The sequence below is a fragment of the Pseudophryne corroboree genome, chromosome 10 (genome assembly GCF_028390025.1).
Source record: "Pseudophryne corroboree isolate aPseCor3 chromosome 10, aPseCor3.hap2, whole genome shotgun sequence".
In the NCBI taxonomy this organism is placed as follows: domain Eukaryota; kingdom Metazoa; phylum Chordata; class Amphibia; order Anura; family Myobatrachidae; genus Pseudophryne; species Pseudophryne corroboree.
Window position 1 is genome coordinate 287,567,247 of NC_086453.1, and position 24,785 is coordinate 287,592,031.

The 24,785-nt window shown below is 44.2% G+C and overlaps 1 protein-coding gene across 1 annotated transcript in view; it reads right to left on the bottom strand.

Annotated features, from left to right (window-relative positions):
* The window catches only part of TTC34 (tetratricopeptide repeat domain 34), a 183,494-nt gene that overhangs the window by 26,298 nt on the left and 132,411 nt on the right, over positions 1-24,785 (bottom strand). The gene's annotated exons all lie outside the window — the stretch shown is intronic.

Sequence of the window (24,785 nt, forward strand, 5' to 3'; positions counted from 1 at the left end):
GGGACAGTGTCCGAATAGCAGTGCTATCCCACTGTAATGGGGACAGTTGGGAGGTATGCATACGTTAAAACAGTACCCTCCACATGAGTTTTGTTTTATAATGGGCAAAAGAGGGGTGATCTGTGGGTTGATTGCAAGGCCACATGCAGTAGAAATAAGGGATGTTGTGGCCAATAATGTCCAGAATTGGACTGTGTGATGTTGGGAGGTATGGTAAGATCTAAAAATGGAAAAATGCAAATTAGGGTTTCATTTGCTTGAGAAAGTATAAAAAAAACATAAAAAAGAAAAACAGTCATGTGAGAAATAAAATGAAAGACCAGCGACAGTACGTGTAATATATATATATATATATATATATATATATATATATATATATACACACATACATATATTATATTATCAGTATATATATATATATATATATATACAGTATATCCAAACGGCGGCACTCTGGGTGTAAATAAATTACTTTAGACCATAGCTTCTTTAGGCAACGTTTTAGCACTATTTATTGTGCTTTTTTCAATATATATATATTGGACTCCAGACTATACAGATGAGACTAACTGCTGCTGGTCTCTAGAACAATTTGGATTACCATTAAGAATAGAAATTCTGTGGGAATCCGTCGAAGATATAGAGGTCAATTTAAGTTACTAGATTCCTGAAAGTAAGAAATTATGTTAAACACTACCGATCAGTCCAAATAAGAGAACTTTATATATGCTTCCAGTATAAATAATTGATGTGGTGTTGTCATCTGAGAATGAGAAATATTCCTGACACTACTCTGAACTCTCATTAGTTTAACAGCTAACACCCCTGAAGAAGTTGCTACAGACGAAACACGTTGGATAAAATATTTTATTGTATTAATATTGTATTAACCTTGTATTAACAAGAAGCGAAGGGGTTTATACAAAGAGAAAAAAAAAACCTTGACAAATCAGTATTTTTTTTATATGTACGACAGAATGTTTGTGTGAACAAAGTCTATTGGAAAATGTTTTATACATTCTATAAATAAAAGAAAGTTTTTATGATCTTTGGGTGTGAAATATAAGGTGTTAATAAAGTATCCTCAGTTCATATCCATACTGGTAGAAGCTACTGAATTAGAGCGCTCCTTAAAAAACAACTATTTATATTAAATCCTGTAGTCCCGTATTGCAAGGGACTTTTTTTGGGATGCTGCCTAAGACGAGTTATTCATTCAATAACTAAATCTTTCAAATCTTTGGAATTAAAATATAGATCAAATATTAACGTGTAAGGAACCTTTTCATTATAAATATATATATATATATATATATATATATATATATATATTGAAAGAAGAGATTTCCCCAGGCAGCTGATGTCTTACTTTGGTATGTACAAGTTTTGTATAATAAAATAATCTTAAAAAAGAGAGATTGTTTATTTTTTAAAAACGCAATACATAAAACTGTTTACAATTTGCCCAGAATAACAATAAACAATGTTTGTACAGACGATAGTTGTGTTGGTAATTCAAACAACATCAAAATGATCTTCTTTGTAGAGATGTCAGAAAACAATGTGCTAACCCAACGCGTTTCGTCCTACAGACTTCATCAGGGGTGTATTAATCAAAGAATCACAATATGGACATACATCTTATCGTGTCTTCAAAAAGGCAATTTAACAATGCTTAAAATAGTATCGGACCAAATTTCACCATATGGGGTATCAATTTAAATTGAATTGGAAGTAACCCTTTTCACTGATTATCCACTTGGTATAACCTTTTTGAAATTTAGAGTCATTCTGAATCAATTTAATTCAATTAAGCCCATAAGATGGCAAATCACTGGATATCTTCCAGATGTCAATTTAGACAAAGTGGACCACTGTAATAGTACCAATTAGATTACATCAAGCCCATAAAGTGACTGATCACTGAGTGTCCTCCCAGTGTTTATTTGAACAGGGCAAATCACCGCAATAGTGCCGATTCAATTAAATAAAGCCAATTGAAGCAGCTAATCACTGGATATCGTCCAGGTATCAATTTTAACAAGGCAAACCACTGCAATAGTGCCTCTCCACATAATGTAACACTCCTAGCTGCTGTGATTGGTGAGAGATTATTGATACCTACCCAAGGTTAATGCAGCAGGATGCTAGGTTTTTAATCACATTTGTTTTTATTATTTGCAGCATTAGGTTTTTTTTATCACTCATGAATTGTTTTATTCACTGTATAATTATTTGTTTGTGTGTAATATATTTTGGCACGTTGCACTTTATTATTATAATGCTGCTAGCAAGAATTGCACATAGGCATATTGATATGGAAGTTTATTGCTCTTCCTCTGATGTTCGTATATGATTTGTTGACATGTTACCATGGTGACTATTTCCACAGCCACGGCGCGCGTGCTGGACGGACCGGCGGTGTGTCATTTCCTGTGGGACCTGGAGACACGGCCGGAAACCGGGCAGCGGTGTCTGAGCTGGCGGGAGAAAATCACTGTATTATAAGGTATTTAAACACTGTTATGTACACTTTGTGTTATCCTGACGACGGGGCGCAGACCTCGAAACGTTGATGTTCACAATAAAGTCACTGCACTTTATTTGGTAAAACCAAGTCTCCGAGTGCCGCCCTTCTGTTGTTCTATTATTCTGGGTTATTACCTAGAGGGAGGGCACCGGTAGCAAGCTATATCTACAAGGACGTCTGAGTGCCGGGTCGTTTTGCATTGTGTATATATATATATATATATATATATATATATATATATACACTGTTCAAAAAAATAAAGGGAACACTAAAATAACACATCCTAGATCTGAATGAATGAAATATTATTATTAAATACTTTGTTCTTTACATAGTTGAATGTGCTGACAACAAAATCACACAAAAATTATCAATGGATATCAAATTTATTAACCCATGGAGGTCTGGATTTGGAGTCACACTCAAACTTAAAGTGGAAAAACACACTACAGGCTGATCCAACTTTGATGTAATGTCCTTAAAACAAGTCAAAATGAGGCTCAGTAGTGTGTGTGGCCTCCACGTGCCTGTGAGACCTCCCTACAACGCCTGGGCATCCTCCTGATGAGGTGGTGGATGGTCTCCTGAGGGATCTCCTCCCAGACCTGGACTAAAGCATCCGCCAACTCCTGGACAGTCAGTGGTGCAACTGGGCTGTTGGTGGATTGAGCGAGACATGATGTCCCAGATGTGCTCAATTGGATTCAGGTCTGGGGAACGGGCGGGCCAGTCCATAGCATCAATGCCTTCGTCTTGCAGGAACTGCTGACACACTCCAGCCACATGAGGTCTAGCATTATCTTGCATTAGGAGGAACCCAGGGCCAACCGCACCAGCATATGGTCTCACAAGGGGTCTGAGGATCTCATCTCGGTACCTAATGGCAGTCAGGCTACCTCTGGCGAGCATATGGAGGGCTATGCGGCCCCCCAAAGAAATGCCACCCCACACCATTACTGACCCACTGCCAAACCTGTCATGCTGGAGGATGTTGCAGGCAGCAGAACGTTCTCCTTGGCATCTCCAGACTCTGTCACATGTGCTCAGTGAGAACCTGCTTTCATCTGTGAAGAGCACAGGGCGCTAGTGGCGAATTTGCCAATCTTGGTGTTCTCTGGCAAATGCCAAACGTCCTGCACGGTGTTGGGCTGTAAGCACAACCCCCACCTGTGGACGTCGGGCCCTCATACCACCCTCATGGAGTCTGTTTCTAATCGTTTGAGTAGACACATGCACATTTGTGGCTTGCTGGAGGTCATTTTGCAGGGCTCTGGCAGTGCTCCTCCTGTTCCTCCTTGCACAAAGGCGGAGGTAGCGGTCCTCCTGCTGGGTCTCCTGATGTACTGGCCTGTCTCCTGGTAGCGCCTCCATGCTCTGGACACTACGCTGACAGACACAGCAAACCTTCTTGCCACAGCTCGCATTGATGTGCCATCCTGGATGAGCTGCACTACCTGAGCCACTTGTGTGGGTTGTAGATTCCATCTCATGCTACCACTAGAGTGAAAGCACCGCCAGCTTTCAAAAGTGACCAAAACATCAGCGTGAAAGCATAGGAGCTGAGAAGTGGTCTGTGGTCACCACCTGCAGAACAACTCCTTTATTGGGGGTGTCTTGCTAATTGCCTATAATTTCCACCTGTTGTCTATTCCATTTGCACAACAGCATGTGAAATTGATTGTCAATCAGTGTTGCTTCCTAAGTGGACAGTTTGATTTCACAGAAGTGTGATTGACTTGGAGTTACATTGTGTTGTTTAAGTGTTTCCTTTATTTTTTTGAGCAGTGTATATGTATATATATATATATATATATATATATATATATCGCAAAAAAAGAAATCGTAAAAAAAGAAAAAATACTGCGCCACAGATGGAAATAATGTCCTTTTTAAAAACCCAAATATGGCTAAGCTGTATTAGACACTCCCTGTCTGCGGGCGTCAGCTAATCCCTCAAATAAAATCAGGGTGGTGAGCCCCTGAATTGATTTGTGTTTATAAAAGGAAGGGATGGGGGTAGCGACCAATTGTGTCTATAAATAATTACAAGATATTTAAAAATATATAAAATATAAACATTTATTTAACAAAACTTTTTCTAAAAATGGGATAAAAAGCATATACACATTCATATAAAAGCAAGAAAGTGCAATAAAGTATTAAAGTGCTTATCTGAGTCAGAGGTCAATTGAATGCCCAACGCGTTTCGTCATAGAGACTGATGAAGTTGGGCATTCAATTGACCTCTGACTCAGATAAGCACTTTAATACTTTATTGCACTTTAGTGCCGCCTGAATTTGCTCTTTATATATATATATATATATATATATATATATATATAAAAACAATTTTCCAATAGGACAATCAGCGGCACTCGGAGACTGTAGATATCAGGTTTAAAGTGCAAGTGCTTTTATTCCATAACGGCAAAGAAAGTAGTGGTCCAACGTTTCGGGGCGCAAACGGCCCTTTGTCAAGGTGAACAGACTCTGTTTGTTCACCTTGACAAAGGGGCGTTTGCGCCCCAAAACGTTGGACCACTACTTTCTTTGCCGTTATGGAATAAAAGCACTTGCACTTTAAACCTGATATCTACAGTCTCCGAGTGCCGCTGATTGTCCTATTGGAAAATTGTTTGCATACTTTCTCCAGATGGCACCGGAGCACCATTAAAAGTGGAGGGTGAGTGCCGATCCGAGCATTTTCTATATATATATATATATATATATATATATAGTCCAGCAGTTTTGACCGGCACTCCACAAAACAGTAACAGATAGTACCTGGGTGCCCCCTCCGAACCTCTAGGGCACAATATACAGCAGCACAATTTGACAGGCACTCCTCGGCTTTGTAAATAATTTCCTCAGCTGTGCAGTTGTAGCTGTATACTGTATATATATATATATATATATATATATAACGACTTATTACAATAACTACAAACTTTTCCCACATCCGCTGGGGTCACACAATGTTTCAGCAGCAGCAGCCGAGGGCTGTAATTCCACACGCATAGTGTAGTTATTACATTATACAGAGAGGACGGCTCTGTGACACACCACGGAGAATGTGAGGTTTCGCTCTGTGGTCTCATTTCTATTTCAGGAATGTTTACTTCATCTGCTTTCTGCTATTTGTGGCATATTTTTTTATTGCATATCAATCTTCTGTTGACCTAATTTTAAGTTACAGAGGTCTCTGGTGTGTGTGAAAATAAAATGCAGCATCTTCACTTTCTAGTGATGGTGGAGCTGAAAATGCCCCAGACCTTTACGTGTTCTCGTCACAATTTACAGTTTATTCTTTTTAAATGTCAGCAGAAAACACAATATGCAAACACAGAGCGTGGTCCAAAAGATACCAGAGATGGAATTTATAGAGATAGGCCAAACCACTACCCCCCCTTTCCCTCAAACCACCTCCCCCCAGCAGTAGAGGGTACTGGTGGCGTCATCTTTCCAGTGTTATCTTCAGAAAGATGCTGCAGCGCTCTGAGGGGCTGATTCAGGTTGGATCGCAAATCACGATTTTTTACAATCGCCCCACGGGCGCATGGGCAGGGCCTGTCTTGCGCATGCGCCCACATTTACTGGGGGTGACCCGCAGTAATTACAGAGGCCTCTGCCTGTTATCTGTATCTGTTAGCATAGCGCTGTCATGTGGGTTTCACTAAGATACAATACCATTAGTATTATTAGTAACATGTATTGAAATAGCGCCAGCACAATCTGTAGTGCTTTACAAATGATGACAAACACAGAAATAAAACATGTTTGTAATACATGTTTGTACGCACATGTTTATGTAGCTGCGATTTTCCAGGCTAGGGACTTGCTTATTATCGCAAGTGAAGCTGCTGCCCGGAACAGAACATAGATGCCCACCGGAGCCATTGCAAAGTCCTCTGTCACTGCGTATACATACTCAGCACCAAGGCAATAATGAGGAACATCGGCTCCCCAAGCGAGTCTATGGGCACTCAGACTGGCCGCGGCAGTAGCAACGCTGACGCCATGTTTCTCTATGTATATGACCACAGCTAAAGGCAGATACACACCCTGAAAATGGGCATGATATGCCTGCTATTTTGCCATAACTCCCCGTTAGCTCAATCACCAAACAGTCCCTTCCTGTCAATTACTATGCGATAAAATTCCCACTGCGGCAGCCAGGGGCGTTTTAAGAGAGGAGTGGACCCGTGTGCAAACTCCACGTGGACCCCCTCCTCTCCACAGCGTCGTAGGCTCTGGCATCGAGCCGGAGTCTACTATGCATGCGCAGGTCTCCGGAAACATGGCCCCCACCATGGTCCGGAAACAAATTTTGAACTGCGTATGCGCGGCGGCCATATTTGGTTGGATTTTTGCCACAAATGCAGTGGCTGTAGCGCTAGTCGTGGTACTCCAGAAAGGTAAGTATAAGCAACATGATGGGTGCAGTGTGTGCGGTGTGGAGCCCCCCTGGGCCCAGGGGACCCATGATAGAAACGCCAATGGCGGCAGCATTGCAGAGATATAATGACGGGTTGTACCCGGGAGCTGTACACGAGTGCTTCCCGGGTGCAACCCGTCAAGTGCTCCCTTTCCAGACAGCGGTCCGACCCAGCATGTTACTGAGTTGGTGATGTCAGCGCCGACATGTGCAGAGGCAGCGATTCGAGATTAAACACTCTCCAAGTGCCGCCTCTATGTAGTGAACGGGTCATTGGTTGTATCGACCACGCTAATCTGTTTACACTGCACCGTGACCTGCATCCTTCCCGGGACCAACCCTGCAGGCTAGCCAGGTTTGATTCCGGGGGGAAATTGACCTGGGTTAACCCTTTCACACTGAGCCACTCCCAAGTTATCATGGCAATAACCCCGGTTTTTAGTGGCAGTATAAAAGGGGCATAATAGGGCAAAAAACTATGGCCCTCATTCCGAGTTGTTCGCTCGCTAGCTGCTTTTAGCAGCAGTGCACACGCTAAGCCGCCGCCTACTGGGAGTGAACTTTAGCTTTGTAGAATTGCGAACGAAAGATTAGCAGAATTGCGAATAGAAATTCCTTTGCAGTTTCTGAGTAGCTCGAGACTTACTCCTACACTGCGATCAGTTCAGTCAGTTTCGTTCCTGGTTTGACGTCACAAACACACCCAGCGTTCGCCCAGACACTCCCCCGTTTCTTCAGCCACTCCCGCGTTTTTCCCAGAAACGGCTGCGTTTTTTCACACACACCCATAAAGCGTCCAGTTTCCGCCCAGAAACACCCCCTTCCTGCCAATCACACTCCGATCACCAGAACGAAGAAATTTCTTTGTTAAGCAGTGAGTAAAATACCAAACTTTTCAGCAAATTTACTTGGCGCAGGCGCACTGCGAACGTTGCGCATGCGCAGTTTGCGACTAATCGCACCGATGCGAAGAAAAATAACGAGCGAACAACTCGGAATGAGAGCCTATGATCCAACATCCATTTCCCATTGAACAATATTGTATGTTAGGTCCAATGACATACTCCGTAAATATGTTTGTAAGTCTATATTTTTTAGCTGTGGAGGAAATGTCTCCTGCTATAAGGAGTAGAGATGTGCGGTTCAGTTCTTCAGAAATCAGAATCCACCTAAAATTTATGGATCCGAACCAAGCCAAAACTAGTTCTTGATCCTCCATAGAAATCTGATCCAGGTCCCTGTTAGAAAATTCTGGCGGTTCGGTATTCGGATTTGAAATCCAAATTTTGGGTTTTGGATTGCAAAAAGGACATGTTTTTAGCCTTTAAATCTATTTTTCTATCAATTTTGATCAATGATTATTGATTTATTTATCGATTTTTAAACCAAAATCCGGATCTGAACCAAAACGCTTGATGGTGCCAAAACCAAAACACGATGATAAATTAGAACCAAAACATGTTGGTCAGCGCACATCTCTAATAATGAAGTACGGGGTGAGGTAGCACCTCAAAGTGGGAGACTGTGACAATGAATTTGAATTCCAACATCCTAAATCCAGCTCCACTATAAAATGTCAGGAATATCGGTTTTAGACAGTAGTGGGTGGTGCAACAGTGACATATAGCCCCACCCCCACAGTAAAATGACGCAAACTGCGGTTTAAAGAAAGGGGTGTACATTAACAGATCTACACTGTCTAGATAGACAGTTAATAGGCCAACCCTATATGGTAGACATGATGTAGGTTGACAGGGATCAAAGGTTGACAGGGAGAAAACGTCAACAGGGTTAAAAGGGCGACGTGTGAATGGTCGAGACAAAGTTTTTGAGCTTTTTTTGGCCACATATTGTCCATGAAATGGATTCTATGACCACCATTAGTAGAAACGTAGACTCGCTTTGCATGCCACGCTTTGGGCAAGGTGGCTTACTCTGCAACCGCTACGCTCACCACAGGTTACTGTTCCCATTCGTAGTCCATGTGGATGGTAAATTTATTATTTATTTATTACCAGTTATTTATATAGCGCACACATATTCTGCAGCGCTTTACAGAGAGAATAATTGTCCTTTCACATCAGTCCCTGCCCCAGTGGAGCTTACACTCTATGTTCCCTACCACATGTAGACACATTCATGCTAGGGTTAATTTTGTTGGGAGCCAATTGACCTGCCAGTATATTTTTGGTCTGTGGGAGGAAACCGGAGCACCCGGAGGAAACCCACGCAAGTACGGGGAGAATATACAAACTCCACACAGTTAGGGCCATGGTGGGAATTGAACCCATGACCTCAGTGCTGTGAGGCAGTAATGATAACCATTACACCATCCGTAAATGAAGCAAAAGTTGAAAAAAAAATTACCCCCCCCCAAAGAAAACAAACTTGTGTTGATAATTTGTGTGTTGATCATTGTCATGTAGACCTTTTGAGCCTGTTGACTGTTTGTACTGTACCTGTCGACCATAGACACAGTTGACCTTTTACCTGTCGACCTACTGAATTTGGATCATATGGTGTCGACCTACTGACTGTCTACCTAGACGCTGTCGACCTACTGTATACATTGGAACCCTAAAGAGGCACGTATGTGTTAAACAGGCTTCAAAGTGAAGGGGCATTGAGTTGCTTTGACTACATTTCTCTTGTGCAAAAAAAAAAGAAACTTTGCAGAGCTATAGTATTACGGTATCCGGACTCCAGGTCGACAGCACAAAGGTCGACACACCTTAGGTCGACACCAATTTGTCGACACACCTTAGGTCGACATGGACAAAAGGTCGACATGGCCAAAAGGTCGACAGGAACAAGGTCAACATGGAAAAAGGTCGACATGAGTTTTTCACAATTTTTTTCTTTTTTGAACCTTTTCATACTTAACGATCCACGTGGACTACGATTGGAATGGTAAAGTGTGCCGAGCGAAGCGGTAGCGGAGCGAAGGCACCATGCCCAAAGCATGGCGAGCGAAGCGAGCCATGCGAGGGGACGCGGTGCACTAATTGGGGTTCCCGGTCACTCTACGAAGAAAACGACACCAAAAAAACATAAAAAACTCATGTCAACCTTTTTCCATGTTGACCTTGTTCCTGTCGACCTTTTGTCCATGTCGACCTTTTGTCCATGTCGACCTAAGGTGTGTCGACCAATTGGCGTCGACCTAAGGTGTGTCAACCTTTGTGCTGTCGACCCTCAGTCCCAGACCCAGTATTACACAGATATGTGTACACACATATATTTATTATTACAATAATATCATGCTCGTGACATTTCAGATATGCTTTGCATGCAAGGATACTTTACAAAAATACTTTTGCAGGGGAATAAGACAGGGTTGTCCACTCTCACCATTACTTTTTAACCTAGCCCTGGACCCCATGTTACGAGTGTTGCAGGACTGGCAGAGCTTTACGGGAATTACAGTAGGGATGGAGACTGTGAAAATATCGTCCTTTGCGGACGATGTTCTTTTATTTATTTCAAACCCACGGAGGGTTCTTAGGCCGCTGATGGAACGTGTTAGAGAATTTGGCCTGATTTCAGGCTTTGAAGTGAATCTTGAAAAATCGACTGAACTTTATTTAAAACCTGGTTATGTACGCCCTGCATGATTTCGGGAGATCCCCATTATTTGGGCATCCAAATCAATTACCTATTTGGGGGTGCAGCTTTCAAAAAATTAAATAACTTATATAGTTTAAATTTGAAAAGTATTTTACATAGTATTAGGGAAGATACTGACAGATGGCGACATCTTAGTCTTTCTTACTTAGGCCAAGCAAATTTGGTAAAGATGATACTGTTTCCCAGGATTCTTGACCCACTTCAATTATTACCAATTCTGGTAACCAAACGAGACACTATAGAACTCGAACGTATGATGCGTACATTTATTTAGGAATGGTAAGAGGACCAGGATTGGTCTTGTGAAATTACAACAACACATATCCAATGGGGGTAGTAACCTGCCTAATATCACTTATTATAGTCACGCAGGTCATATGCGTTTACTGAGAGACTGGCTTCATGATACAAATATTTAATCTAATACTATCCTGGAAACGGCTGTCCTGGATAATGTAAATTTGACCTCATTCTTACACATGCATGACGGAGAGGTGCCACTTTCAATACAATCTAATCCATTACTAATGTCAACCCGAAAAGTGTGGCATTCTACGTCATAACAGTGTTTTGTACCCGCATATATCATTATTTCTATCCTTAATACATAATCCAAATTTTCATGAGGGGACTGCTAGCCACCATTTCCTTTTATGGAAATGACAAGGTATTACTTCCATACGACAATTTGTGAATTGTACTACTAAGAAACTAGAACGATTCCCAATACTTAAACCTTTTCCTTTGGCATACCTACAAGCCCAACATTATGTGGCCGGTCTCCTTAGGGGGCTTTTCCTGGCTGACAATGATAACCCACTGGATAAACTACTAGTCACTCAGAACACTTCCTTTAAGGCTATTTCGACACACTATTTATTTTTACGTACTCCCTTACAATATGATGGCCAACTGACAGGGTTAGCACTATGGCAGTGGTTTCCAAACTTTTTTGAATCACGGCGCCCTAGAATATCAGAATTTTTTTCACAGCACCCCTAGGCCAAAAATTTCTTATTGAGAAATTTAGAAAGAAATATTACATTAAGTAGATCACGTTTATGTTATGCACACCAGTGCCTGCAGGAAAGTACTGGTGTCAGAACTGTTATGCACTCCAGTGCCTGCAGGAATGTACTGGTGTTTGAACTGTTATGCAAAACAAATGGACTCACAGACAGACTGGGGAATATGACATAACGTACACAGAAGGTGATAGGGTAACAAAATACACACAAAGTGAACAGAGAAGCCCAGAGGCTAAGGAACTGGGTATCTCCCTTGTATTAGAAATGCTCAGATGGGAAAAGCAAGATGTTGTGTTTTAATACGTAGAGAACCCGAAATGCTGTTGCTAAGGGCAACAGCAAAACCCTAAAGGGTTACCAACGGGTGTGGCAGTAAACTCCTTGGTCAGAGATGGAATGATAGACACAAGGAGAGTCTCCACAATCCTAATTCTCACTTGCAGTGCACAGGTTCAGCTTACTGCCACTAAACTGACCCCTGACACCTAGCACAGTGAGACAGGATTAGACAGGCAAGTCTTAGAATACAGCCGCAAACTTGCTAAGTTCCCAGAGTAGTAACAGAACCCCAGCAAGCTAAACGACTGACTCCAGTCTTACTGCTAGGTCTGGATTGGCAGAGTGTAATACCAAATCCCCAGGCCTATTTGCAGTAAGCAACAAACAAATACAAAGCTACACAGTACTGGTTAACTTTCAGGAACTGACTAACCAACAAAGATTCAGCAGCATCTGCTTAACCTGAAAAGAGGCCTTATAAAGCAGGTGCTGTCCACGCCCCACTCAGACCTCACAGACTGTGAGCACAAAAACCAGCACCGGATCCCCTGCCGTGCACAGAGCCTATAACCACTGCACAGCAAAAGACCCGAACCGGAGTATCAGCTGCGCTCAGGTTACTCCGCTAGCACTTGTCTCCCGGTTGCCATGACGACGTGGCAGCACAGGGCAGGAGACCCTAACAGTACCCCCCCTCTGACGAGGGGTCAAAGAACCCCTACCACCGGGTTTATCGGGGAACTGCGAGAAGAAAGAGCGTATCAGTCTGGGGGCATGAAGATCACAACTGCGCACCCACGACCGCTCCTCCGGGCCATACCCCTTCCAGTGCACCAAAAATGACAGCCGACCCCGAACCACCTTGGAGTCAAGAATCCTTTCAACAACAAACTCCCTCTGGCCACGTATCAGAAGAGGGGAAGGTCTTCCACTAGAAGAAGGATTACTAATCGCCCGTTTTAAAAGGGAACAATGAAATGTTTTATTGATACCCAAAGAACGGGGCAGATCTAACTGAAATGCCACCGGATTGATAACCCTGGTGATCTTATAAGGGCCGATGAACCGGGGGCCTAACTTATGAGATGGCTGTCTCAACTTCAAATTCTTGGTAGATAACCAGACAAAGTCTCCTAATTTGAAGCTGCAGGGTCTTTTCCGCTTATCAAAAACCCTTTTGGTCACTAATGACACAGACACAAGGGCTTTCTTCACTTTCCGCCAAATACCTCTAAGGACCGAAACCACAGAGGAACCACCAGGCGTGGAGTCCAGGGGGTCAAAAGAATTGGCCTTAGGATGATGCCCATACACACAAAGGAAGGGAGAGATCCCTGTAGCAGAGTGAGCCGCGTTGTTATAGGCAAACTCCGCCATGGACAGATGAGCAACCCAGTCAGTCTGACACTTGGAGACATAACACCTGAGGAACTGCTCCAAGGACTGGTTCACCCTTTCAGTCTGCCCATTAGACTGCGGATGGTAGCCTGACGACAAGCTGACAGAAATCTGGAGATCGGAACAAAATGCCCTCCAGAATTTGGCCACAAACTGGGATCCGCGGTCAGAGACCACATCAAGTGGTAACCCGTGGAGACGCACAACATGCAGCATAAATAATTCAGACAGGCGTCTGGCCGATGGCAGCCCAACCAGTGGAACGAAGTGCGCCATCTTCGAAAACCTGTCAACGACAACCCAGATGGCTGTCATCCCCGAGGATTTGGGCAAGTCCACCACAAAATCCATTGAAATGTGGGTCCATGGCTTAGATGGGATAGAGAGTGGATGTAATGGGCCAACAGGAACCCCTCTAGGAGTCTTATTTCGGGCACAGATGTCACATGCCCGAACCCACTGATCCACATCCTTAGCCACCGAGGGCCACCACACCGCCCTAGATAGCAACTCCCGAGTTCTGGCAATACCCGGGTGACCTGCCGACTTCTTGGCATGGAATTCCAGGAACACTCGCTGTCTTAACCTAGGAGGCACAAACAAAAGACCTACCGGAAGGTCTGGAGGAGCCTGCTCCTGTGCTCTAAGGACTAATGATAAGAGGTCCTGGGTAATGCCCACTTTAATACATGATGGGGAAACAATGGGCAACGGCTCCTCGGTGGTCTCCTGGATTGGAGCAAAACTCCGCGAGAGCGCATCAGCCTTGATGTTTTTTGACCCAGGGCGATATGTTATCAAAAAATTAAAGCGAGCAAAAAACAAAGCCCATCGTGCCTGCCTGGCATTGAGACGCTTCGCTGACTCTAAATATGCCAGATTCTTATGGTCAGTGAGAATTGAGACCACAAACTTAGCCCCCTCAAGCCAGTGTCTCCACTCCTCGAGTGCATCCTTAATAGCCAACAATTCCCGGTTACCCACGTCATAATTCATCTCGGCAGGCGAAAATTTACGGGAAAAGTAAGCACAGGGATGAAGGCGATTATCAGACACTCCCATCTGAGAAAGCACTGCCCCAATACCCATCTCAGAGGCATCCACCTCCACCACAAAAGGACGCTCTGGATCTGGGTGTCGCAGCACCTTGGCCGAAACAAATGCCCTTTTGAGACGGGCAAAAGCCGCTTTAGCCTCACAAGACCAGTGAGCAACATCCGCCCCTTTCTTAGTGAGTGCCACCAAGGGCGCCACTATAGACGAAAATCCAGCGATAAATCGTCTATAAAAATTCGCAAAGCCCAGGAAACGCTGAAGCGCCTTCAAACTAGTGGGCTGCACCCAATCCAGGACTGCCTGTACCTTGGAACCCTCCATTTGGAAACCTTCTGGGGAGATAATATATCCTAGAAATGCGATTTGCTGAACTTCAAATTCGCACTTCTCCAGCTTCGCCCCAAGCCGGTGGTCTCTGAGTTTCTGGAGGACTAAGCGTACATGCTTCCGATGTTCCTCCAGGGAATGGGAGAAGATTAGGATGTCATCTAAGTATACAACTAAGAATCTATCCAAATATTCCCTGAGCACATCATTCATGAAATCCTGGAAGACTGCCGGGGCATTACAGAGCCCAAAAGGCATCACCAAATATTCATAATGCCCTGAGTGGGTATTAAAGGCAGTCTTCCATTCATCCCCCTCTCTTATTCGGATTAGATTGTACGCACCGCGTAGGTCAATCTTAGAAAAAATGGTGGCAGTACGAAGCTGGTCAAACAAGACCGAAATGAGAGGCAGTGGGTATGAGTTTTTAATCGTGATACGGTTCAATTCCCTGAAGTCGATGCAGGGTCGCAACGAACCGTCCTTTTTACCCACGAAGAAGAACCCCGACCCAACTGGAGACTATGAAGGTCTGATAAATCCCTTAGCCAAGTTCTCCTGAATGTACTCTGCCATAGCCTGAGTCTCAGGACGTGACAGGGAGTACAACCTGCTCTTGGGAAGCTTAGCATTTGGCAACAAATCAATGGCACAGTCATAGGGGCGATGGGGAGCTAGTACCTCTGCAACTTTTTTGGAGAACACGTCCGCAAAATCTGCATAACACCCTGGCAATCCTGGCAAACTTAGCTGCGAGAGCCTGACTGGAAGGCTCAAGCAACTCCTGAAACAATCAGTACCCCAACTAAGAATCTCCCCAGAGACCCAGTCAAATTGAGGATTGTGGGCCCTTAACCAGGGTAACCCCAACACCAATGGGGCAAAAGTACAGACAGTCACATAAAAGGACAATTTTTCAGAGTGTGTGGCTCCAATAAACAAAGAAATCTGGCTAGTGCAAGAGGTAATTTTACCTTGGGATAATGGTTCCCCGTTTAACCCACAAATCTCAATTTCCGATGCCAAGGGTACTAAGGGAACAGAGTGTTTCAGGGCGAATTGGCGGTCCATAAAAACCCCGTCGGCCCCACTGTCCACAAAGGCCTCAGTCTTGACAGTTTGACCGAGGATCTTCAAGGTCACCGGAATGATAAAAGTCTTCTTGGGAAATTCTGACTTCTGGCCTGACAGGATATTTCCCATCACCCTCAGGCCCTGAAGTTTTCCGGCTTTTCTGGGCATGATACTACCACATGACCTTTATTCCCACAGTACAAACACAACCCCTGCTGTCTCCTCCGCGTCTTCTCACGCGAGGAGAGGCGGGTAGCCCCAATCTGCATAGGCTCCTCGGAAAATTCCTCAGAGTCTGAGGTTCCCTTGGGAAAGAAGGAAATCCCAGTCTCCCTTTCAAGCCTACGCTCTCTCAGCCGTCTATCCACCCGGATGGATAACTGCATGAGCTGATCCAAGCTATCAGGCAAGGGATATTGTACCAGTTGGTCCTTTATCGGGTTAGAAAGACCTCTTTGGTACTGGTGTCTCAGGGCTGGGTCATTCCACTGGGTATCATGGGCCAACCTCCGAAACTCCGTACAGTAAACCTCAACTGGCCTTCGCCCTTGCTTAAGGATCGAAATCTGAGCCTCGGCTGAGGCCTTCTTGTCAGGGTCATCATACAACATGCCCAGTGCCGTAAAAAAAGCATCAACACTTTTAAGCGACGGACAGTCAGGCTGCAACCCATATGCCCAGACCTGTGGGTCTCCTTGTAGCAAGGAAATCACTATGCCCACTCGCTGAATCTCCGACCCAGAAGACTGAGGCCTAAGCCGGAAGTATAGCTTGCAGCTCTCCTTGAAACAAAAGAACTGCGAGCGATCTCCAGAAAAACGATCCGGGAGATTTACTTTCGGCTCCTTAACCCCTGCAGGTGCTGCTGCTGCGGGAGCTCCGCCAGCAGCCTGGGAGGTGTGCATTTTAATGGACAAATCATTAAATTGTCGAGTCAGGACCTGCACCTGATCGACCACCTGTTGCAACGTATTTTGAGGGGTATGCTCCATATTCCCACAAAATTTCAACAGGAGTATTAGGCTGCTGAATATGTTATGCACACCAGTGCCTGCAGGAAAGTACTGGTGTCAGAACTGTTATGCACTCCAATGCCTGCAGGAATGTACTGGTGTTTGAACTGTTATGCAAAACAAATGGACTCACAGACAGACTGGGGAATATGACATAACGTACACAGAAGGTGATAGGGTAACAAAATACACACAAAGTGAACAGAGAAGCCCAGAGGCTAAGGAACTGGGTATCTCCCTTGTATTAGAAATGCTCAGATGGGAAAAGCAAGATGTTGTGTTTTAATACGTAGAGAACCCGAAATGCTGTTGCTAAGGGCAACAGCAAAACCCTAAAGGGTTACCAACGGGTGTGGCAGTAAACTCCTTGGTCAGAGATGGAATGATAGACACAAGGAGAGTCTCCACAATCCTAATTCTCACTTGCAGTGCACAGGTTCAGCTTACTGCCACTAAACTGACCCCTGACACCTAGCACAGTGAGACAGGATTAGACAGGCAAGTCTTAGAATACAGCCGCAAACTTACTAAGTTCACAGAGTAGTAACAGAACCCCAGCAAGCTAAACGACTGACTCCAGTCTTACTGCTAGGTCTGGATTGGCAGAGTGTAATACCAAATCCCCAGGCCTATTTGCAGTAAGCAACAAACAAATACAAAGCTACACAGTACTGGTTAACTTTCAGGAACTGACTAACCAACAAAGATTCAGCAGCATCTGCTTAACCTGAAAAGAGGCCTTATAAAGCAGGTGCTGTCCACGCCCCACTCAGACCTCACAGACTGTGAGCACAAAAACCAGCACCGGATCCCCTGCCGTGCACAGAGCCTATAACCACTGCACAGCAAAAGACCCGAACCGGAGTATCAGCTGCGCTCAGGTTACTCCGCTAGCACTTGTCTCCCGGTTGCCATGACGACGTGGCAGCACAGGGCAGGAGACCCTAACAGTTTATATGTCATCCTTAGGGTCAGTTGTGTGGTGAGGGACAAGATTTGCTGCTGTTTGGCCACATATTTTATGACTGGCAGCCACCAGCACTGGTTTTGCCTATTATATTGGCCATAAATAATTTGAATTGGTCCTGGACCACCACCCCAGGGCACCCCTGCAAGTGTCCCGAGGCACCCCAGGGAGCCACGGCACACAGTTTGGGAACCTCTGCACTATGGAAAGACCAATTTCTATCCCTTAGTATTAAAAAACTCATACAGATCGCAGCATCTTATGTTGAATTATTTTTAAATACAGAACATACCTTTCACCTCAACGTAGATCCCTTATGGGACTGATTGATGATCACTCATGTCTTAGATGTGGATCTCCAAGCGCAGATCTAATGCACTGCCTGTTGAGCTGTCTGATTATAAAGAGATTTTGGCTTCAGGTTTGGGGCTTTGTGAATCCCCATCTGGTGAATAGTAAACCCTTCACTGCTGAATATTTGGCATCTTGCCAGAGGGCTCCTGAGTATCATGAGGGGTCAGAAAGTTACTGATAGTTGTTTCGGGCGTAGCTAAAAAATGCATCCTCCAAATATGGTTACAACCAACGGCCCCCCCTTTCTCACTGTTTGTTTTAACTAAATAATTTTTTTTTTCCGAATTCCGAATGGAATGGCTGGAAGCTTCGTTACAAAAAGAAAAATTTACCCAAAAATTCTTTGAAACGTGGGAGAGCTATATAGACTCCTTACTGTATCCCAGTCCATTAAAGAACAGATCTGGAAGTGTTTAAAAAATACGTTATGGTACGAGACGCGTGTCTATGAGCAAGATCCCCCCATTTCTTTGCCTAATGTATAACCTTGGGACGATTGTTTGTGGGTTTTGTTTTTTTCTCTCCTTCTTTAGGGATTATACTGGAGGGTGCGGACATTGGCCCGAGTTCTCGTCACATCACATTATGTAATTATATTTTGATTCACATGCTTTTTGGTGTGTCCTACTGCAATTGTACAATGTCAATGCATGTATTGTGTAACAAAATATTACTTATACATTATTTGCAATTTATGTACGAATGGATATGCTTTATTCTGTAAACGTATACAGTTAGAAATTGTCGTGCTTCAATAAAAGTAAATTGCAAATACAAAAATACTTTTGCCATCTGTGTAGGACATATAATTGCTGCCTAATGGCATGATCATTTAGTGACTGCACTCTAATTTAAAACATTACGTTTGTGACATGCAATACAAAAGTAAGATTTATTTATTCTGGTGCCATGCTAACTTGTTCCCGACAATCTCACTATAAAAGAAAATTACAAGCCGGCTGAAGTGAAGGCCAAGCCTGCTCCAGTAACATGTTAATGGGAAGTTGTGGTGATAAAGAACACGGAGGGCCTTTGATATGACAGAAGTGTCATAAACCTCCAGGCTTGTGCACTTCACTGACGATTAGGACACAATGGGGTTAATTGTGAGGGTTAGGGTTGTTTGTATTTAGCCAATTGGGTTTTGTCTTTTCTGGGTTGTGGGTGGGCTTTGTAGTTCTGGGTGCTTGGGGGAGGCGGTCTCTCTCTGGTTTGACCGTTGCCCACCCTCCTGCCCTAGGTTTTGTGTTTGGTTATGTCTGCTTTACGGTTGGAGACTGTGTGGTCAGGTTCAGAACGACTTTTGTTTTAAGTTATTTTGTGTGTTTGTGCCCTTGGATGTGGCCCATGCCCTTGAGAAGGATTAGGTGTAGGGACCAGGATGGGTCAAGGACACCACTGGACCAGGTGGGTGCTTTTCCTTCTCAACTGGATGGGTTAGCACCTCAAGTTGTTAGTGATGGTGGCAGATGGCCTCATCTTCTTGGTGAAGTTTCCCTGTAAGGGTTGGGCAGTTGGCCTTTCTCCTTACGAGTTGTTTGGCAAGGATGTTGGGCAGGTGGTCTCATCCTTGTCAATTTGCAGGCTGTTGGCCTGTTTGTTACCAAACGGAGAACTATTCACGCACCTATTTACATGCAATTTATCGATAACCGAAACACAGTGTTCTGTTTGTGCGTAAATTACGAGTTTAGGGGGTAATTCAGACTGGATCACTGCAGCGGCAGCGATCGCAGTCTGAATTACTATGCGCACTGCGATATAGATATAGTGCAATACTATCACTGGTGCGATTGCCTCTGCCTGATTGACAGGTAGAGGTGGTCGCGGGGCGGGAGGGGGCGTGCCAACGGCGTTAGAACGCCGTTGGTGGGACGCGGTCCGGACAACTGAGGCGTGTCCAGACCATTGAGGGGGCGGGCCGCGGCGGCTGTGTGACATCACATGCAGCTGCTGTGACCCAGGACACAGCCAGTAGCTCCCTGTCAGCGCGCAGGAGCTGCGCTGGCATGGAGCTACATCTCAGGTACAAAAGCATTGCCGCTGTGCAATGCTTTTGTACCTGTGGGGGGGTAGGGCCTGACGTGCGGGGCGGACTCGCCCTGGGCTGGGCGCCCCCCCCCCCCCACATGTCAGAGAAACTGATCATAGCACATCTATGATCAACTCTGAATTACCCCCTTAGTAAAAGCCTTTGAGAAAGAAAAACTACAGAGATAAATAATAGGGGTAGCTTCAACAACAGTACAATTTTTGGCTCCACAATGATGCTTTGAATAAATCTATATTTGAACTGAAATACTGTATATATACTATACACAATTTAGTCCTTTAATCAAGGGAACAGAGGACTGGGGGGAATTATGTGCAGCATTAATAGTTTGTCATGGATTCAATTAACAGTCACCCAAAATAGCGAGCTTATGCACGACTTACAAACTCCTCTCTTCCAAAATCCTAGAGCTTTAGAATCTGTGTTGTCATCTGTTGCCAGATGCCCTCACAGTTATTTTCTAGCTCATTATCAATAGTGATCCAATGGGCTGTAAATATTTGAGAGTGGAAGAATGAATTTGTGTAGTCATGGAACACAGAGAATTGGCAGGAAATGTCATTTTGTTTCTGTGTTGTACAATATACTGTAACTCCCTTTTTCCTTTAGCCAAACTTCCCTTTACTGATTCAGATTCCTTTTTTTATTACATATTTATCAATATATGCCAAAAGATTAAAGAAGCAGGGAGCGCCAATAGTGCATTAAAAGAGTACAATGATTTTTATTTTAAAAAATCCAGATCGGTCACAAGTAAAAAACCCGTACCATAAAAGGCGGTCAAACCACCGCTTGTATAACCAGCATAAGAATTTTACCCCGCTGTGCAAAGCAGTATTCTCAGTTTCAAATCCACAACGTCAGACCACGCCCATACGCGTTTCGTCATTCGACTTCGTCAGTAGGCTTGGTCTTTATCAGTGATCGCAATCACTTTGACGGCCGGTACTGGTTATCTCTCCCTGCGCTCCCTTCAGCCAACGTCAGACCACGCGTATGGGCGTGGTCTGACGTTGTGGATTTGAAACTGAGAATACTGCTTTGCACAGCGGGGTAAAATTCTTATGCTGGTTATACAAGCGGTGGTTTGACCGCCTTTTATGGTACGGGTTTTTTACTTGTGACCGATCTGGATTTTTTAAAATAAAAATCATTGTACTCTTTTAATGCACTATTGGCGCTCCCTGCTTCTTTAATCTTTTGGCAGGACTACCACCCGTTCGGGATCGGGTAACATTGGGGAAGCGACAGCTGGAAATTCCAGAAGTGCACACTGACAAAACTTCTTTTCCAAACGATATTGGCTGTCAGCGAGTTTGAGGAACACTGCTTCTTTTAGTTCTACGGGACTTTTTATATATATATATATATATATATATATATATATATATATATATATATATATGAAAGAAAAGTTTATTACCTTTGTTGTTTGCGCTCATACTATCCGTTTTTACATTATTTATCAATATATATTCAGTTTTTTCTAGTGATGAGCGGGTTCGGTTCCTCGGAATCCGAACCCCCCCGAACTTCACCCTTTTTACACGGGTCCGAGGCAGACTCGGATCCTCCCGCCTTGCTCGGTTAACCCGAGCGCGCCCGAACGTCATCATCCCGCTGTCGGATTCTCGCAAGATTCGGATTCTATATAAGGAACCGCGCGTCGCCGCCATTTTTCACTCATGCATTGGAAATGATAGTGAGAGGACGTGGCTGGCATCCTCTCACTTTGTTTCAGGGGGCTGCAGTGCAAATATCTTTATTCTGGGGACCAGCAGTATTATAGGAGGAGTACAGTGCAGAGTTTTGCTGACCAGTGACCACCAGTATTATATGTTGTCTGCCTGAAAAACGCTCCATATCTGTGCTCAGTGTGCTGCATATATCTGTACTCACACTGCTTTATTGTGGGGACTGGGGACCAGCAGTATTATATAGGAGGAGTACAGTGCAGAGTTTTGCTGACCAGTGACCACCAGTATTATACGTTGTCTGCCTGAAAAACGCTCCATATCTGTGCTCAGTGTACTGCATATATCTGTGCTCACACTGCTTTATTGTGGGGACTGGGGACCAGCAGTATTATATAGGAGGAGTACAGTGCAGAGTTTTGCTGACCAGTGACCACCAGTATATGTTGTCTGCCTGAAAAACGCTCCATATCTGTGCTCAGTGTGCTGCATATATCTGTGCTCACACTGCTTTATTGTGGGGACTGGGGACCAGCAGTATTATATAGGAGGAGTACAGTGCAGAGTTTTGCTGACCAGTGACCACCAGTATACGTTGTCTGCCTGAAAAACGCTCCATATCTGTGCTCAGTGTGCTGCATATATCTGTGCTCACACTGCTTTATTGTGGGGACTGGGGACCAGCAGTATTATATAGGAGGAGTACAGTGCAGAGTTTTGCTGACCAGTGACCACCAGTATTATACGTTCTCTGCCTGAAAAACGCTCCATATCTGTGCTGCATTGTAGTATATAGTAGGAGTACAGTGCATAATTTTGCTGACCACCAGTATATAATATATAGGAGTACGGTACAGAAGGCCACTGCTCTACCTACCTCTGTGTCGTCAAGTATACTATCCATCTATACCTGTGGTGCATTTCAGTTTTGCACAGTTTGCTGACCACCAGTATATAATATATAGCAGTACGGTACAGTAGGCCACTGCTCTACCTACCTCTGTGTCGTCAAGTATACTATCCATCCATACCTGTGGTGCATTTCAGTTTTGCACAGTTTGCTGACCACCAGTATATAATATATAGCAGTACGGTACAGTAGGCCACTGCTCTACCTACCTCTGTGTCGTCAAGTATACTATCCATCCATACCTGTGGTGCATTTCAGTTTTGCACAGTTTGCTGACCACCAGTATATAATATATAGCAGTACAGTACAGTAGGCCACTGCTCTACCTACCTCTGTGTCGGCAAGTATACTATCCATCCATACCTGTGGTGCATTTCAGTTGTGCGCAGTATATATAGTAGTAGGCCATTGCTATTGATACTGGCATATAATTCCACACATTAAAAAATGGAGAACAAAAATGTGGAAGGTAAAATAGGGAAAGATCAAGATCCACTTCCACCTCGTGCTGAAGCTGCTGCCACTAGTCATGGCCGAGACGATGAAATGCCATCAACGTCGTCTGCCAAGGCCGATGCCCAATGTCATAGTCGAGAGCATATAAAATCCAAAACACAAAAGTTCAGTAAAATGACCCAAAAATCAAAATGAAAAGCGTCTGAGGAGAAGCGTAAACTTGCCAATATGCCATTTACGACACTGAGTGGCAAGGAACGGCTGAGGCCCTGGCCTATGTTCATGGCCTATGTTATTTTTTTGAAGTGCCATCCTGTCTGACACTGCAGTGCCACTCCTAGATGGGCCAGGTGTTTGTGTCGGCCACTTGGGTCGCTTAGCTTAGTCACACAGCTACCTCATTGCGCCTCTTTTTTTCTTTGCATCATGTGCTGTTTGGGGACTATTTTTTTGAAGTGCCATCCTGTCTGACACTGCAGTGCCACTCCTAGATGGGCCAGGTGTTTGTGTCGGCCACTTGGGTCGCTTAGCTTAGTCTTCCAGCGACCTCGGTGCAAGTTTTAGGACTAAAAATAATATTGTGAGGTGTGAGGTGTTCAGAATAGACTGAAAATGAGTGAAAATTATGGTTATGGAGGTTAATAATACTATGGGATCAAAATGACCCCCAAATATGATTTAAGCTGTTTTTGAGGGTTTTTTGTAAAAAAACACCCGAATCCAAAACACACCCGAATCCGACAAAAAATTTTCAGGGAGGTTTTGCCAAAACGCGTCCGAATCCAAAACACGGCCGCGGAACCGAATCCAAAACCAAAACACAAAACCCGAAAAATGTCCGGTGCATATCACTAATTTTTTCCATGTATAATTAAACATGAAATGTCTTCTGTAGAGTTGCTTATAGTGGCCATAATTAACTACAAATTTATAGATTATTTCTTTAAGGTTTCCAATAAATAAAATTTTGAACAAAGTATCCATCACCAATGAGTGTATCCTTGTTTTAGTAGGCAAAAAGAACTGTATATGTTATTTAGAAAGCACAGTTTGGGGGGCAGATTCAATTAGCTGTGGCTGTAGGTCTGAGTTTAACCCAGATTCTGGGATAAGTGCCCAGATTCTATGGGTTACCTTGTGTAGTAAGCCCCAGAGAGAGATAGTGATTGGATAGTTCCTGGCAGAGCTGCAGCACCACAGGGGTCATTCCGAGTTGATCGCTAGCTGAAAATGTTCGCTGCGCAGCGATGATGCAAAAAACCCGGTACTTCTGCGCATGCGTATGCAGCGCAATGCGCACACGCAACGTATTTTCACAACGACCGATGTAGTTTCACACAAGTTCTAGCGAAGCTTTTCAGTCGCACTGCTGGCCGCAGAGTGATTGACATGAAGTGGGCGTTTCTGGGTGTCAACTGACTGTTTTCAGGGAGTGTTCGAAAAACCGCAGGCTTCCCAGAAAAACGCAGGCGTGGCTTCGCGAACGCAGGGCGTGTTTGTGACGTCAAATCAGGAACTGAACAGTCTGAAGTGATCGCAAGCGCTGAGTAGGTCTGAAGCTACTCTGAAACTGCACAAAATTAT